The following is a 9,689-nucleotide window of genomic DNA, read 5'->3' on the forward strand; positions in this document are numbered from 1 at the left end:
AATTTAGTGACTATTCAAATGCAACTAGTTATATTGTAGGCCTACGAGTTGAGCATGTTTCAGTGTCATACATGGTCCGTTGGCCTAGGGGTATGATACTCGCTTCGGGTGTGAGTGGTCCCGGGTTCAAATCCCGGACGGACCCGAGTTTTTGCAGAGGTAATTTAGTGACTATTTAAATGCGACTAACTACAGGGTAGGCCTATGAGTTGAGCATGTTTTATTTCATACATGGTCCGTTAGTCTAGGGGTATGATACTCGCTTTGGGTGTGAGTGGTCCCGGGTTCAAATCCCGGACGGACCCGAGTTTTTGCAGAGGTAATTTAATGACTATTTAAATGCGACTAACTACAGGGTAGGCCTATGAGTTGAGCATGTTTTATTTCATACATGGTCCGTTGGTCTAGGGGTATGATACTCGCTTTGGGTGTGAGTGGTCCCGGGTTCAAATCCCGGACGGATCCGAGTTTTTGCAGAGGTAATTTAGTGACTATTCAAATGCAACTAGTTATATTGTAGGCCTACGAGTTGAGCATGTTTTATTTCATACATGGTCCGTTGGTCTAGGGGTATGATACTCGCTTTGGGTGCGAGTGGTCACGGGTTCAAATCCCGGACGGACCCGTGTTTTTGCAGAAGTAATTTGGTGACTATTTAAAAGTAACTAGTTAAATTGTAGGACTACGAGCTGAGCATGTTTCAGTGTCATACTTCGTCCGTTGTTCTAGGGGTATGATACTCGCTTCGGGTGTGAGTGGTCCCGGGCTCAAATCCCGGACGGACCCAAGTTTTTGCAAAGGTAATTTAGTGACTATTTAAATGCAACTAACTACAGGGTAGGCCTATGAGTTGAGCATGTTTTATTTCATACATGGTCCGTTGGTCTAGGGGTATGATACTCGCTTTGGGTGTGAGTGGTCCCGGGTTCAAATCCCGGACGGACCCGAGTTTTTGCAGAGGTAATTTAGTGACTATTTAAATGCAACTAGTTATATTGTAGGCCTACGAGTTGAGCATGTTTCAGTGTCATACATGGTCCGTTGGTCTAGGGGTATGGTACTCGCTTCGGGTGTGAGTGGTCCCGGGTTCAAATCCCGGACGGACCCGAGTTTTTGCAGAGGTAATTTAGTGACTATTTAAATGCGACTAACTACAGGGTAGGCCTATGAGTTGAGCATGTTTTATTTCATACATGGTCCGTTGGTCTAGGGGTATGATACTCGCTTTGGGTGTGAGTGGTCCCGGGTTCAAATCCCGGACGGACCCGAGTTTTTGCAGAGGTAATTTAATGACTATTTAAATGCGACTAACTACAGGGTAGGCCTATGAGTTGAGCATGTTTTATTTCATACATGGTCCGTTGGTCTAGGGGTATGATACTCGCTTTGGGTGTGAGTGGTCCCGGGTTCAAATCCCGGACGGATCCGAGTTTTTGCAGAGGTAATTTAGTGACTATTCAAATGCAACTAGTTATATTGTAGGCCTACGAGTTGAGCATGTTTCAGTGTCAAACATGGTCCGTTGGCCTAGGGGTATGATACTCGCTTCGGGTGTGAGTGGTCCCGGGTTCAAATCCCGGACGGACCCGAGTTTTTGCAGAGGTAATTTAGTGACTATTTAAATGCAACTAACTACAGGGTAGGCCTATGAGTTGAGCATGTTTTATTTCATACATGGTCCGTTGGTCTAGGGGTATGATACTCGCTTTGGGTGCGAGTGGTCCCGGGTTCAAATCCCGGACGGACCCGTGTTTTTGCAGAAGTAATTTGGTGACTATTTAAAAGTAACTAGTTAAATTGTAGGACTACGAGCTGAGCATGTTTCAGTGTCATACTTCGTCCGTTGTTCTAGGGGTATGATACTCGCTTCGGGTGTGAGTGGTCCAGGGCTCAAATCCCGGACGGACCCAAGTTTTTGCAGAGGTAATTTAGTGACTATTTAAATGCAACTAACTACAGGGTAGGCCTATGAGTTGAGCATGTTTTATTTCATACATGGTCCGTTGGTCTAGGGGTATGATACTCGCTTTGGGTGTGAGTGGTCCCGGGTTCAAATCCCGGACGGACCCGAGTTTTTGCAGAGGTAATTTAGTGACTATTCAAATGCAACTAGTTATATTGTAGGCCTACGAGTTGAGCATGTTTCAGTGTCATACATGGTCCGTTGGCCTAGGGGTATGATCCTCGCTTCGGGTGTGAGTGGTCCCGGGTTCAAATCCCGGACGGACCCGAGTTTTTGCAGAGGTAATTTAGTGACTATTTAAATGCGACTAACTACAGGGTAGGCCTATGAGTTGAGCATGTTTTATTTCATACATGGTCCGTTGGTCTAGGGGTATGATACTCGCTTTGGGTGTAAGTGGTCCCGGGTTCAAATCCCGGACGGACCCGAGTTTTTGCAGAGGTAATTTAGTGACTATTCAAATGCAACTAGTTATATTGTAGGCCTACGAGTTGAGCATGTTTCAGTGTCACACATGGTCCGTTGGCCTAGGGGTATGATACACGCTTCGGGTGTGAGTGGTCCCGGGTTCAAATCCCGGACGGACCCGAGTTTTTGCAGAGGTAATTTAGTGACTATTTAAATGCAACTAACTACAGGGTAGGCCTATGAGTTGAGCATGTTTTATTTCATACATGGTCCGTTGGTCTAGTGGTATGATACTCGCTTTGGGTGTGAGTGGTCCCGGGTTCAAATCCCGGACGGACCCGAGTTTTTGCAGAGGTAATTTAGTGACTATTCAAATGCAACTAGTTATATTGTAGGCCTACGAGTTGAGCATGTTTCAGTGTCATACATGGTCCGTTGGCCTAGGGGTATGATACTCGCTTCGGGTGTGAGTGGTCCCGGGTTCAAATCCCGGACGGACCCGAGTTTTTGCAGAGGTAATTTAGTGACTATTTAAATGCGACTAACTACAGGGTAGGCCTATGAGTTGAGCATGTTTTATTTCATACATGGTCCGTTAGTCTAGGGGTATGATACTCGCTTTGGGTGTGAGTGGTCCCGGGTTCAAATCCCGGACGGACCCGAGTTTTTGCAGAGGTAATTTAATGACTATTTAAATGCGACTAACTACAGGGTAGGCCTATGAGTTGAGCATGTTTTAGTTCATACATGGTCCGTTGGTCTAGGGGTGTGATACTCGCTTTGGGTGTGAGTGGTCCCGGGTTCAAATCCCGGACGGATCCGAGTTTTTGCAGAGGTAATTTAGTGACTATTCAAATGCAACTAGTTATATTGTAGGCCTACGAGTTGAGCATGTTTTATTTCATACATGGTCCGTTGGTCTAGGGGTATGATACTCGCTTTGGGTGCGAGTGGTCCCGGGTTCAAATCCCGGACGGACCCGTGTTTTTGCAGAAGTAATTTGGTGACTATTTAAAAGTAACTAGTTAAATTGTAGGACTACGAGCTGAGCATGTTTCAGTGTCATACTTCGTCCGTTGTTCTAGGGGTATGATACTCGCTTCGGGTGTGAGTGGTCCAGGGCTCAAATCCCGGACGGACCCAAGTTTTTGCAGAGGTAATTTAGTGACTATTTAAATGCAACTAACTACAGGGTAGGCCTATGAGTTGAGCATGTTTTATTTCATACATGGTCCGTTGGTCTAGGGGTATGATACTCGCTTTGGGTGTGAGTGGTCCCGGGTTCAAATCCCGGACGGACCCGAGTTTTTGCAGAGGTAATTTAGTGACTATTTAAATGCAACTAGTTATATTGTAGGCCTACGAGTTGAGCATCTTTCAGTGTCATACATGGTGCTTTGGCCTAGGGGTATGATACTCGCTTCGGGTGTGAGTGGTCCCGGGTTCAAATCCCGGACGGACCCGAGTTTTTGCAGAGGTAATTTAGTGACTATTTAAATGCAACTAACTACAGGGTAGGCCTATGAGTTGAGCATGTTTTATTTCATACATGGTCCGTTGGTCTAGGGGTATGATACTCGCTTTGGGTGCGAGTGGTCCCGGGTTCAAATCCCGGACGGACCCGTGTTTTTGCAGAAGTAATTTGGTGACTATTTAAAAGTAACTAGTTAAATTGTAGGACTACGAGCTGAGCATGTTTCAGTGTCATACTTCGTCCGTTGTTCTAGGGGTATGATACTCGCTTCGGGTGTGAGTGGTCCAGGGCTCAAATCCCGGACGGACCCAAGTTTTTGCAGAGGTAATTTAGTGACTATTTAAATGCAACTAACTACAGGGTAGGCCTATGAGTTGAGCATGTTTTATTTCATACATGGTCCGTTGGTCTAGGGGTATGATACTCGCTTTGGGTGTGAGTGGTCCCGGGTTCAAATCCCGGACGGACCCGAGTTTTTGCAGAGGTAATTTAGTGACTATTTAAATGCAACTAGTTATATTGTAGGCCTACGAGTTGAGCATTTTTCAGTGTCATACTTCGTCCGTTGTTCTAGGGGTATGATACTCGCTTCGGGTGTGAGTGGTCCCGGGCTCAAATCCCGGACGGACCCAAGTTTTTGCAGAGGTAATTTAGTGACTATTTAAATGCAACTAACTACAGGGTAGGCCTATGAGTTGAGCATGTTTTATTTCATACATGGTCCGTTGGTCTAGGGGTATGATACTCGCTTTGGGTGTGAGTGGTCCCGGGTTCAAATCCCGGACGGACCCGAGTTTTTGCAGAGGTAATTCAGTGACTATTCAAATGCAACTAGTTATATTGTAGGCCTACGAGTTGAGCATGTTTCAGTGTCATACATGGTCCGTTGGCCTAGGGGTATGATACTCTTTTCGGGTGTGAGTGGTCCCGGGTTCAAATCCCGGACGGACCCGAGTTTTTGCAGAGGTAATTTAGTGACTATTTGAATGCAACTAACTACAGGGTAGGCCTATGAGTTGAGCATGTTTTATTTCACACATGGTCCGTTGGCCTAGGGGTATGATACTCGCTTCGGGTGTGAGTGGTCCCGGGTTCAAATCCCGGACGGACCCGTGTTTTTGCAGAAGTAATTTGGTGACTATTTAAAAGTAACTAGTTAAATTGTAGGACTACGAGCTGAGCATGTTTCAGTGTCATACTTCGTCCGTTGTTCTAGGGGTATGATACTCGCTTCGGGTGTGAGTGGTCCAGGGCTCAAATCCCGGACGGACCCAAGTTTTTGCAGAGGTAATTTAGTGACTATTTAAATGCAACTAACTACAGTTTAGGCCTATGAGTTGAGCATGTTTTATTTCATACATGGTCCGTTGGTCTAGGGGTATGATACTCGCTTTGGGTGTGAGTGGTCCCGGGTTCAAATCTCGGACGGACCCGAGTTTTTGCAGAGGTAATTTAGTGACTATTTAAATGCAACTAGTTATATTGTAGGCCTACGAGTTGAGCATGTTTCAGTGTCATACTTCGTCCGTTGTTCTAGGGGTATGATACTCGCTTCGGGTGTGAGTGGTCCCGGGCTCAAATCCCGGACGGACCCAAGTTTTTGCAGAGGTAATTTAGTGACTATTTAAATGCAACTAACTACAGGGTAGGCCTATGAGTTGAGCATGTTTTATTTCATACATGGTCCGTTGGTCTAGGGGTATGATACTCGCTTTGGGTGTGAGTGGTCCCGGGTTCAAATCCCGGACGGACCCGAGTTTTTGCAGAGGTAATTTAGTGACTATTTAAATGCAACTAGTTATATTGTAGGCCTACGAGTTGAGCATCTTTCAGTGTCATACATGGTGCTTTGGCCTAGGGGTATGATACTCGCTTCGGGTGTGAGTGGTCCCGGGTTCAAATCCCGGACGGACCCGAGTTTTTGCAGAGGTAATTTAGTGACTATTTAAATGCAACTAACTACAGGGTAGGCCTATGAGTTGAGCATGTTTTATTTCATACATGGTCCGTTGGTCTAGGGGTATGATACTCGCTTTGGGTGCGAGTGGTCCCGGGTTCAAATCCCGGACGGACCCGTGTTTTTGCAGAAGTAATTTGGTGACTATTTAAAAGTAACTAGTTAAATTGTAGGACTACGAGCTGAGCATGTTTCAGTGTCATACTTCGTCCGTTGTTCTAGGGGTATGATACTCGCTTCGGGTGTGAGTGGTCCAGGGCTCAAATCCCGGACGGACCCAAGTTTTTGCAGAGGTAATTTAGTGACTATTTAAATGCAACTAACTACAGGGTAGGCCTATGAGTTGAGCATGTTTTATTTCATACATGGTCCGTTGGTCTAGGGGTATGATACTCGCTTTGGGTGTGAGTGGTCCCGGGTTCAAATCCCGGACGGACCCGAGTTTTTGCAGAGGTAATTTAGTGACTATTTAAATGCAACTAGTTATATTGTAGGCCTACGAGTTGAGCATTTTTCAGTGTCATACTTCGTCCGTTGTTCTAGGGGTATGATACTCGCTTCGGGTGTGAGTGGTCCCGGGCTCAAATCCCGGACGGACCCAAGTTTTTGCAGAGGTAATTTAGTGACTATTTAAATGCAACTAACTACAGGGTAGGCCTATGAGTTGAGCATGTTTTATTTCATACATGGTCCGTTGGTCTAGGGGTATGATACTCGCTTTGGGTGTGAGTGGTCCCGGGTTCAAATCCCGGACGGACCCGAGTTTTTGCAGAGGTAATTTAGTGACTATTTAAATGCAACTAGTTATATTGTAGGCCTACGAGTTGAGCATCTTTCAGTGTCATACATGGTGCTTTGGCCTAGGGGTATGATACTCGCTTCGGGTGTGAGTGGTCCCGGGTTCAAATCCCGGACGGACCCGAGTTTTTGCAGAGGTAATTTAGTGACTATTTAAATGCAACTAACTACAGGGTAGGCCTATGAGTTGAGCATGTTTTATTTCATACATGGTCCGTTGGTCTAGGGGTATGATACTCGCTTTGGGTGCGAGTGGTCCCGGGTTCAAATCCCGGACGGACCCGTGTTTTTGCAGAAGTAATTTGGTGACTATTTAAAAGTAACTAGTTAAATTGTAGGACTACGAGCTGAGCATGTTTCAGTGTCATACTTCGTCCGTTGTTCTAGGGGTATGATACTCGCTTCGGGTGTGAGTGGTCCAGGGCTCAAATCCCGGACGGACCCAAGTTTTTGCAGAGGTAATTTAGTGACTATTTAAATGCAACTAACTACAGGGTAGGCCTATGAGTTGAGCATGTTTTATTTCATACATGGTCCGTTGGTCTAGGGGTATGATACTCGCTTTGGGTGTGAGTGGTCCCGGGTTCAAATCCCGGACGGACCCGAGTTTTTGCAGAGGTAATTTAGTGACTATTTAAATGCAACTAGTTATATTGTAGGCCTACGAGTTGAGCATTTTTCAGTGTCATACTTCGTCCGTTGTTCTAGGGGTATGATACTCGCTTCGGGTGTGAGTGGTCCCGGGCTCAAATCCCGGACGGACCCAAGTTTTTGCAGAGGTAATTTAGTGACTATTTAAATGCAACTAACTACAGGGTAGGCCTATGAGTTGAGCATGTTTTATTTCATACATGGTCCGTTGGTCTAGGGGTATGATACTCGCTTTGGGTGTGAGTGGTCCCGGGTTCAAATCCCGGACGGACCCGAGTTTTTGCAGAGGTAATTCAGTGACTATTCAAATGCAACTAGTTATATTGTAGGCCTACGAGTTGAGCATGTTTCAGTGTCATACATGGTCCGTTGGCCTAGGGGTATGATACTCTTTTCGGGTGTGAGTGGTCCCGGGTTCAAATCCCGGACGGACCCGAGTTTTTGCAGAGGTAATTTAGTGACTATTTGAATGCAACTAACTACAGGGTAGGCCTATGAGTTGAGCATGTTTTATTTCACACATGGTCCGTTGGCCTAGGGGTATGATACTCGCTTCGGGTGTGAGTGGTCCCGGGTTCAAATCCCGGACGGACCCGTGTTTTTGCAGAAGTAATTTGGTGACTATTTAAAAGTAACTAGTTAAATTGTAGGACTACGAGCTGAGCATGTTTCAGTGTCATACTTCGTCCGTTGTTCTAGGGGTATGATACTCGCTTCGGGTGTGAGTGGTCCAGGGCTCAAATCCCGGACGGACCCAAGTTTTTGCAGAGGTAATTTAGTGACTATTTAAATGCAACTAACTACAGTTTAGGCCTATGAGTTGAGCATGTTTTATTTCATACATGGTCCGTTGGTCTAGGGGTATGATACTCGCTTTGGGTGTGAGTGGTCCCGGGTTCAAATCTCGGACGGACCCGAGTTTTTGCAGAGGTAATTTAGTGACTATTTAAATGCAACTAGTTATATTGTAGGCCTACGAGTTGAGCATGTTTCAGTGTCATACTTCGTCCGTTGTTCTAGGGGTATGATACTCGCTTCGGGTGTGAGTGGTCCCGGGCTCAAATCCCGGACGGACCCAAGTTTTTGCAGAGGTAATTTAGTGACTATTTAAATGCAACTAACTACAGGGTAGGCCTATGAGTTGAGCATGTTTTATTTCATACATGGTCCGTTGGTCTAGGGGTATGATACTCGCTTTGGGTGTGAGTGGTCCCGGGTTCAAATCCCGGACGGACCCGAGTTTTTGCAGAGGTAATTTAGTGACTATTCAAATGCAACTAGTTATATTGTAGGCCTACGAGTTGAGCATGTTTCAGTGTCATACATGGTCCGTTGGCCTAGGGGTATGATCCTCGCTTCGGGTGTGAGTGGTCCCGGGTTCAAATCCCGGACGGACCCGAGTTTTTGCAGAGGTAATTTAGTGACTATTTAAATGCGACTAACTACAGGGTAGGCCTATGAGTTGAGCATGTTTTATTTCATACATGGTCCGTTGGTCTAGGGGTATGATACTCGCTTTGGGTGTAAGTGGTCCCGGGTTCAAATCCCGGACGGACCCGAGTTTTTGCAGAGGTAATTTAGTGACTATTCAAATGCAACTAGTTATATTGTAGGCCTACGAGTTGAGCATGTTTCAGTGTCACACATGGTCCGTTGGCCTAGGGGTATGATACACGCTTCGGGTGTGAGTGGTCCCGGGTTCAAATCCCGGACGGACCCGAGTTTTTGCAGAGGTAATTTAGTGACTATTTAAATGCAACTAACTACAGGGTAGGCCTATGAGTTGAGCATGTTTTATTTCATACATGGTCCGTTGGTCTAGTGGTATGATACTCGCTTTGGGTGTGAGTGGTCCCGGGTTCAAATCCCGGACGGACCCGAGTTTTTGCAGAGGTAATTTAGTGACTATTCAAATGCAACTAGTTATATTGTAGGCCTACGAGTTGAGCATGTTTCAGTGTCATACATGGTCCGTTGGCCTAGGGGTATGATACTCGCTTCGGGTGTGAGTGGTCCCGGGTTCAAATCCCGGACGGACCCGAGTTTTTGCAGAGGTAATTTAGTGACTATTTAAATGCGACTAACTACAGGGTAGGCCTATGAGTTGAGCATGTTTTATTTCATACATGGTCCGTTGGTCTAGGGGTATGATACTCGCTTTGGGTGTGAGTGGTCCCGGGTTCAAATCCCGGACGGATCCGAGTTTTTGCAGAGGTAATTTAGTGACTATTCAAATGCAACTAGTTATATTGTAGGCCTACGAGTTGAGCATGTTTTATTTCATACATGGTCCGTTGGTCTAGGGGTGTGATACTCGCTTTGGGTGCGAGTGGTCCCGGGTTCAAATCCCGGACGGACCCGTGTTTTTGCAGAAGTAATTTGGTGACTATTTAAAAGTAACTAGTTAAATTGTAGGACTACGAGCTGAGCATGTTTCA

At 45.9% G+C, this 9,689-nt stretch overlaps 31 non-coding genes across 31 annotated transcripts; all 31 read left to right on the top strand.

The window, feature by feature from the left end:
* Positions 1-73: 73 nt before the first annotated feature.
* TRNAP-CGG (transfer RNA proline (anticodon CGG)) lies at positions 74-145 on the top strand. Its single transcript has one exon. It is a non-coding gene; the product is annotated as a tRNA-Pro (tRNA).
* An 88-nt stretch (positions 146-233) lies between these two features.
* On the top strand, positions 234-305 carry TRNAP-UGG (transfer RNA proline (anticodon UGG)). Its single transcript has one exon. It is a non-coding gene; the product is annotated as a tRNA-Pro (tRNA).
* An 88-nt stretch (positions 306-393) lies between these two features.
* TRNAP-UGG (transfer RNA proline (anticodon UGG)) lies at positions 394-465 on the top strand. Its single transcript has one exon. It is a non-coding gene; the product is annotated as a tRNA-Pro (tRNA).
* Positions 466-874: 409 nt separating this feature from the next.
* Positions 875-946, top strand: TRNAP-UGG (transfer RNA proline (anticodon UGG)). Its single transcript has one exon. It is a non-coding gene; the product is annotated as a tRNA-Pro (tRNA).
* Positions 947-1,035: 89 nt separating this feature from the next.
* TRNAP-CGG (transfer RNA proline (anticodon CGG)) lies at positions 1,036-1,107 on the top strand. The gene has a single exon. It is a non-coding gene; the product is annotated as a tRNA-Pro (tRNA).
* An 88-nt stretch (positions 1,108-1,195) lies between these two features.
* On the top strand, positions 1,196-1,267 carry TRNAP-UGG (transfer RNA proline (anticodon UGG)). Its single transcript has one exon. It is a non-coding gene; the product is annotated as a tRNA-Pro (tRNA).
* Positions 1,268-1,355: 88 nt separating this feature from the next.
* TRNAP-UGG (transfer RNA proline (anticodon UGG)) lies at positions 1,356-1,427 on the top strand. The gene has a single exon. It is a non-coding gene; the product is annotated as a tRNA-Pro (tRNA).
* Positions 1,428-1,516: 89 nt separating this feature from the next.
* On the top strand, positions 1,517-1,588 carry TRNAP-CGG (transfer RNA proline (anticodon CGG)). The gene has a single exon. It is a non-coding gene; the product is annotated as a tRNA-Pro (tRNA).
* Positions 1,589-1,676: 88 nt separating this feature from the next.
* Positions 1,677-1,748, top strand: TRNAP-UGG (transfer RNA proline (anticodon UGG)). The gene has a single exon. It is a non-coding gene; the product is annotated as a tRNA-Pro (tRNA).
* Positions 1,749-1,997: 249 nt separating this feature from the next.
* TRNAP-UGG (transfer RNA proline (anticodon UGG)) lies at positions 1,998-2,069 on the top strand. The gene has a single exon. It is a non-coding gene; the product is annotated as a tRNA-Pro (tRNA).
* Positions 2,070-2,639: 570 nt separating this feature from the next.
* Positions 2,640-2,711, top strand: TRNAP-UGG (transfer RNA proline (anticodon UGG)). Its single transcript has one exon. It is a non-coding gene; the product is annotated as a tRNA-Pro (tRNA).
* Positions 2,712-2,800: 89 nt separating this feature from the next.
* On the top strand, positions 2,801-2,872 carry TRNAP-CGG (transfer RNA proline (anticodon CGG)). Its single transcript has one exon. It is a non-coding gene; the product is annotated as a tRNA-Pro (tRNA).
* An 88-nt stretch (positions 2,873-2,960) lies between these two features.
* Positions 2,961-3,032, top strand: TRNAP-UGG (transfer RNA proline (anticodon UGG)). Its single transcript has one exon. It is a non-coding gene; the product is annotated as a tRNA-Pro (tRNA).
* Positions 3,033-3,280: 248 nt separating this feature from the next.
* TRNAP-UGG (transfer RNA proline (anticodon UGG)) lies at positions 3,281-3,352 on the top strand. Its single transcript has one exon. It is a non-coding gene; the product is annotated as a tRNA-Pro (tRNA).
* Positions 3,353-3,601: 249 nt separating this feature from the next.
* TRNAP-UGG (transfer RNA proline (anticodon UGG)) lies at positions 3,602-3,673 on the top strand. The gene has a single exon. It is a non-coding gene; the product is annotated as a tRNA-Pro (tRNA).
* Positions 3,674-3,922: 249 nt separating this feature from the next.
* Positions 3,923-3,994, top strand: TRNAP-UGG (transfer RNA proline (anticodon UGG)). The gene has a single exon. It is a non-coding gene; the product is annotated as a tRNA-Pro (tRNA).
* A 249-nt stretch (positions 3,995-4,243) lies between these two features.
* Positions 4,244-4,315, top strand: TRNAP-UGG (transfer RNA proline (anticodon UGG)). Its single transcript has one exon. It is a non-coding gene; the product is annotated as a tRNA-Pro (tRNA).
* A 249-nt stretch (positions 4,316-4,564) lies between these two features.
* On the top strand, positions 4,565-4,636 carry TRNAP-UGG (transfer RNA proline (anticodon UGG)). The gene has a single exon. It is a non-coding gene; the product is annotated as a tRNA-Pro (tRNA).
* A 249-nt stretch (positions 4,637-4,885) lies between these two features.
* On the top strand, positions 4,886-4,957 carry TRNAP-CGG (transfer RNA proline (anticodon CGG)). Its single transcript has one exon. It is a non-coding gene; the product is annotated as a tRNA-Pro (tRNA).
* Positions 4,958-5,527: 570 nt separating this feature from the next.
* Positions 5,528-5,599, top strand: TRNAP-UGG (transfer RNA proline (anticodon UGG)). The gene has a single exon. It is a non-coding gene; the product is annotated as a tRNA-Pro (tRNA).
* Positions 5,600-5,848: 249 nt separating this feature from the next.
* On the top strand, positions 5,849-5,920 carry TRNAP-UGG (transfer RNA proline (anticodon UGG)). Its single transcript has one exon. It is a non-coding gene; the product is annotated as a tRNA-Pro (tRNA).
* A 249-nt stretch (positions 5,921-6,169) lies between these two features.
* TRNAP-UGG (transfer RNA proline (anticodon UGG)) lies at positions 6,170-6,241 on the top strand. Its single transcript has one exon. It is a non-coding gene; the product is annotated as a tRNA-Pro (tRNA).
* Positions 6,242-6,490: 249 nt separating this feature from the next.
* Positions 6,491-6,562, top strand: TRNAP-UGG (transfer RNA proline (anticodon UGG)). The gene has a single exon. It is a non-coding gene; the product is annotated as a tRNA-Pro (tRNA).
* Positions 6,563-6,811: 249 nt separating this feature from the next.
* TRNAP-UGG (transfer RNA proline (anticodon UGG)) lies at positions 6,812-6,883 on the top strand. Its single transcript has one exon. It is a non-coding gene; the product is annotated as a tRNA-Pro (tRNA).
* A 249-nt stretch (positions 6,884-7,132) lies between these two features.
* Positions 7,133-7,204, top strand: TRNAP-UGG (transfer RNA proline (anticodon UGG)). Its single transcript has one exon. It is a non-coding gene; the product is annotated as a tRNA-Pro (tRNA).
* A 249-nt stretch (positions 7,205-7,453) lies between these two features.
* TRNAP-UGG (transfer RNA proline (anticodon UGG)) lies at positions 7,454-7,525 on the top strand. The gene has a single exon. It is a non-coding gene; the product is annotated as a tRNA-Pro (tRNA).
* A 249-nt stretch (positions 7,526-7,774) lies between these two features.
* On the top strand, positions 7,775-7,846 carry TRNAP-CGG (transfer RNA proline (anticodon CGG)). The gene has a single exon. It is a non-coding gene; the product is annotated as a tRNA-Pro (tRNA).
* Positions 7,847-8,416: 570 nt separating this feature from the next.
* Positions 8,417-8,488, top strand: TRNAP-UGG (transfer RNA proline (anticodon UGG)). Its single transcript has one exon. It is a non-coding gene; the product is annotated as a tRNA-Pro (tRNA).
* A 570-nt stretch (positions 8,489-9,058) lies between these two features.
* Positions 9,059-9,130, top strand: TRNAP-UGG (transfer RNA proline (anticodon UGG)). Its single transcript has one exon. It is a non-coding gene; the product is annotated as a tRNA-Pro (tRNA).
* An 89-nt stretch (positions 9,131-9,219) lies between these two features.
* On the top strand, positions 9,220-9,291 carry TRNAP-CGG (transfer RNA proline (anticodon CGG)). The gene has a single exon. It is a non-coding gene; the product is annotated as a tRNA-Pro (tRNA).
* An 88-nt stretch (positions 9,292-9,379) lies between these two features.
* On the top strand, positions 9,380-9,451 carry TRNAP-UGG (transfer RNA proline (anticodon UGG)). Its single transcript has one exon. It is a non-coding gene; the product is annotated as a tRNA-Pro (tRNA).
* Positions 9,452-9,689: the final 238 nt, after the last annotated feature.

This window comes from Phalangium opilio, unplaced genomic scaffold, assembly GCF_054372755.1.
Source record: "Phalangium opilio isolate 3A_F unplaced genomic scaffold, DU_Popi_V2 ptg000022l_1, whole genome shotgun sequence".
In the NCBI taxonomy this organism is placed as follows: Eukaryota; Metazoa; Arthropoda; class Arachnida; order Opiliones; family Phalangiidae; genus Phalangium; species Phalangium opilio.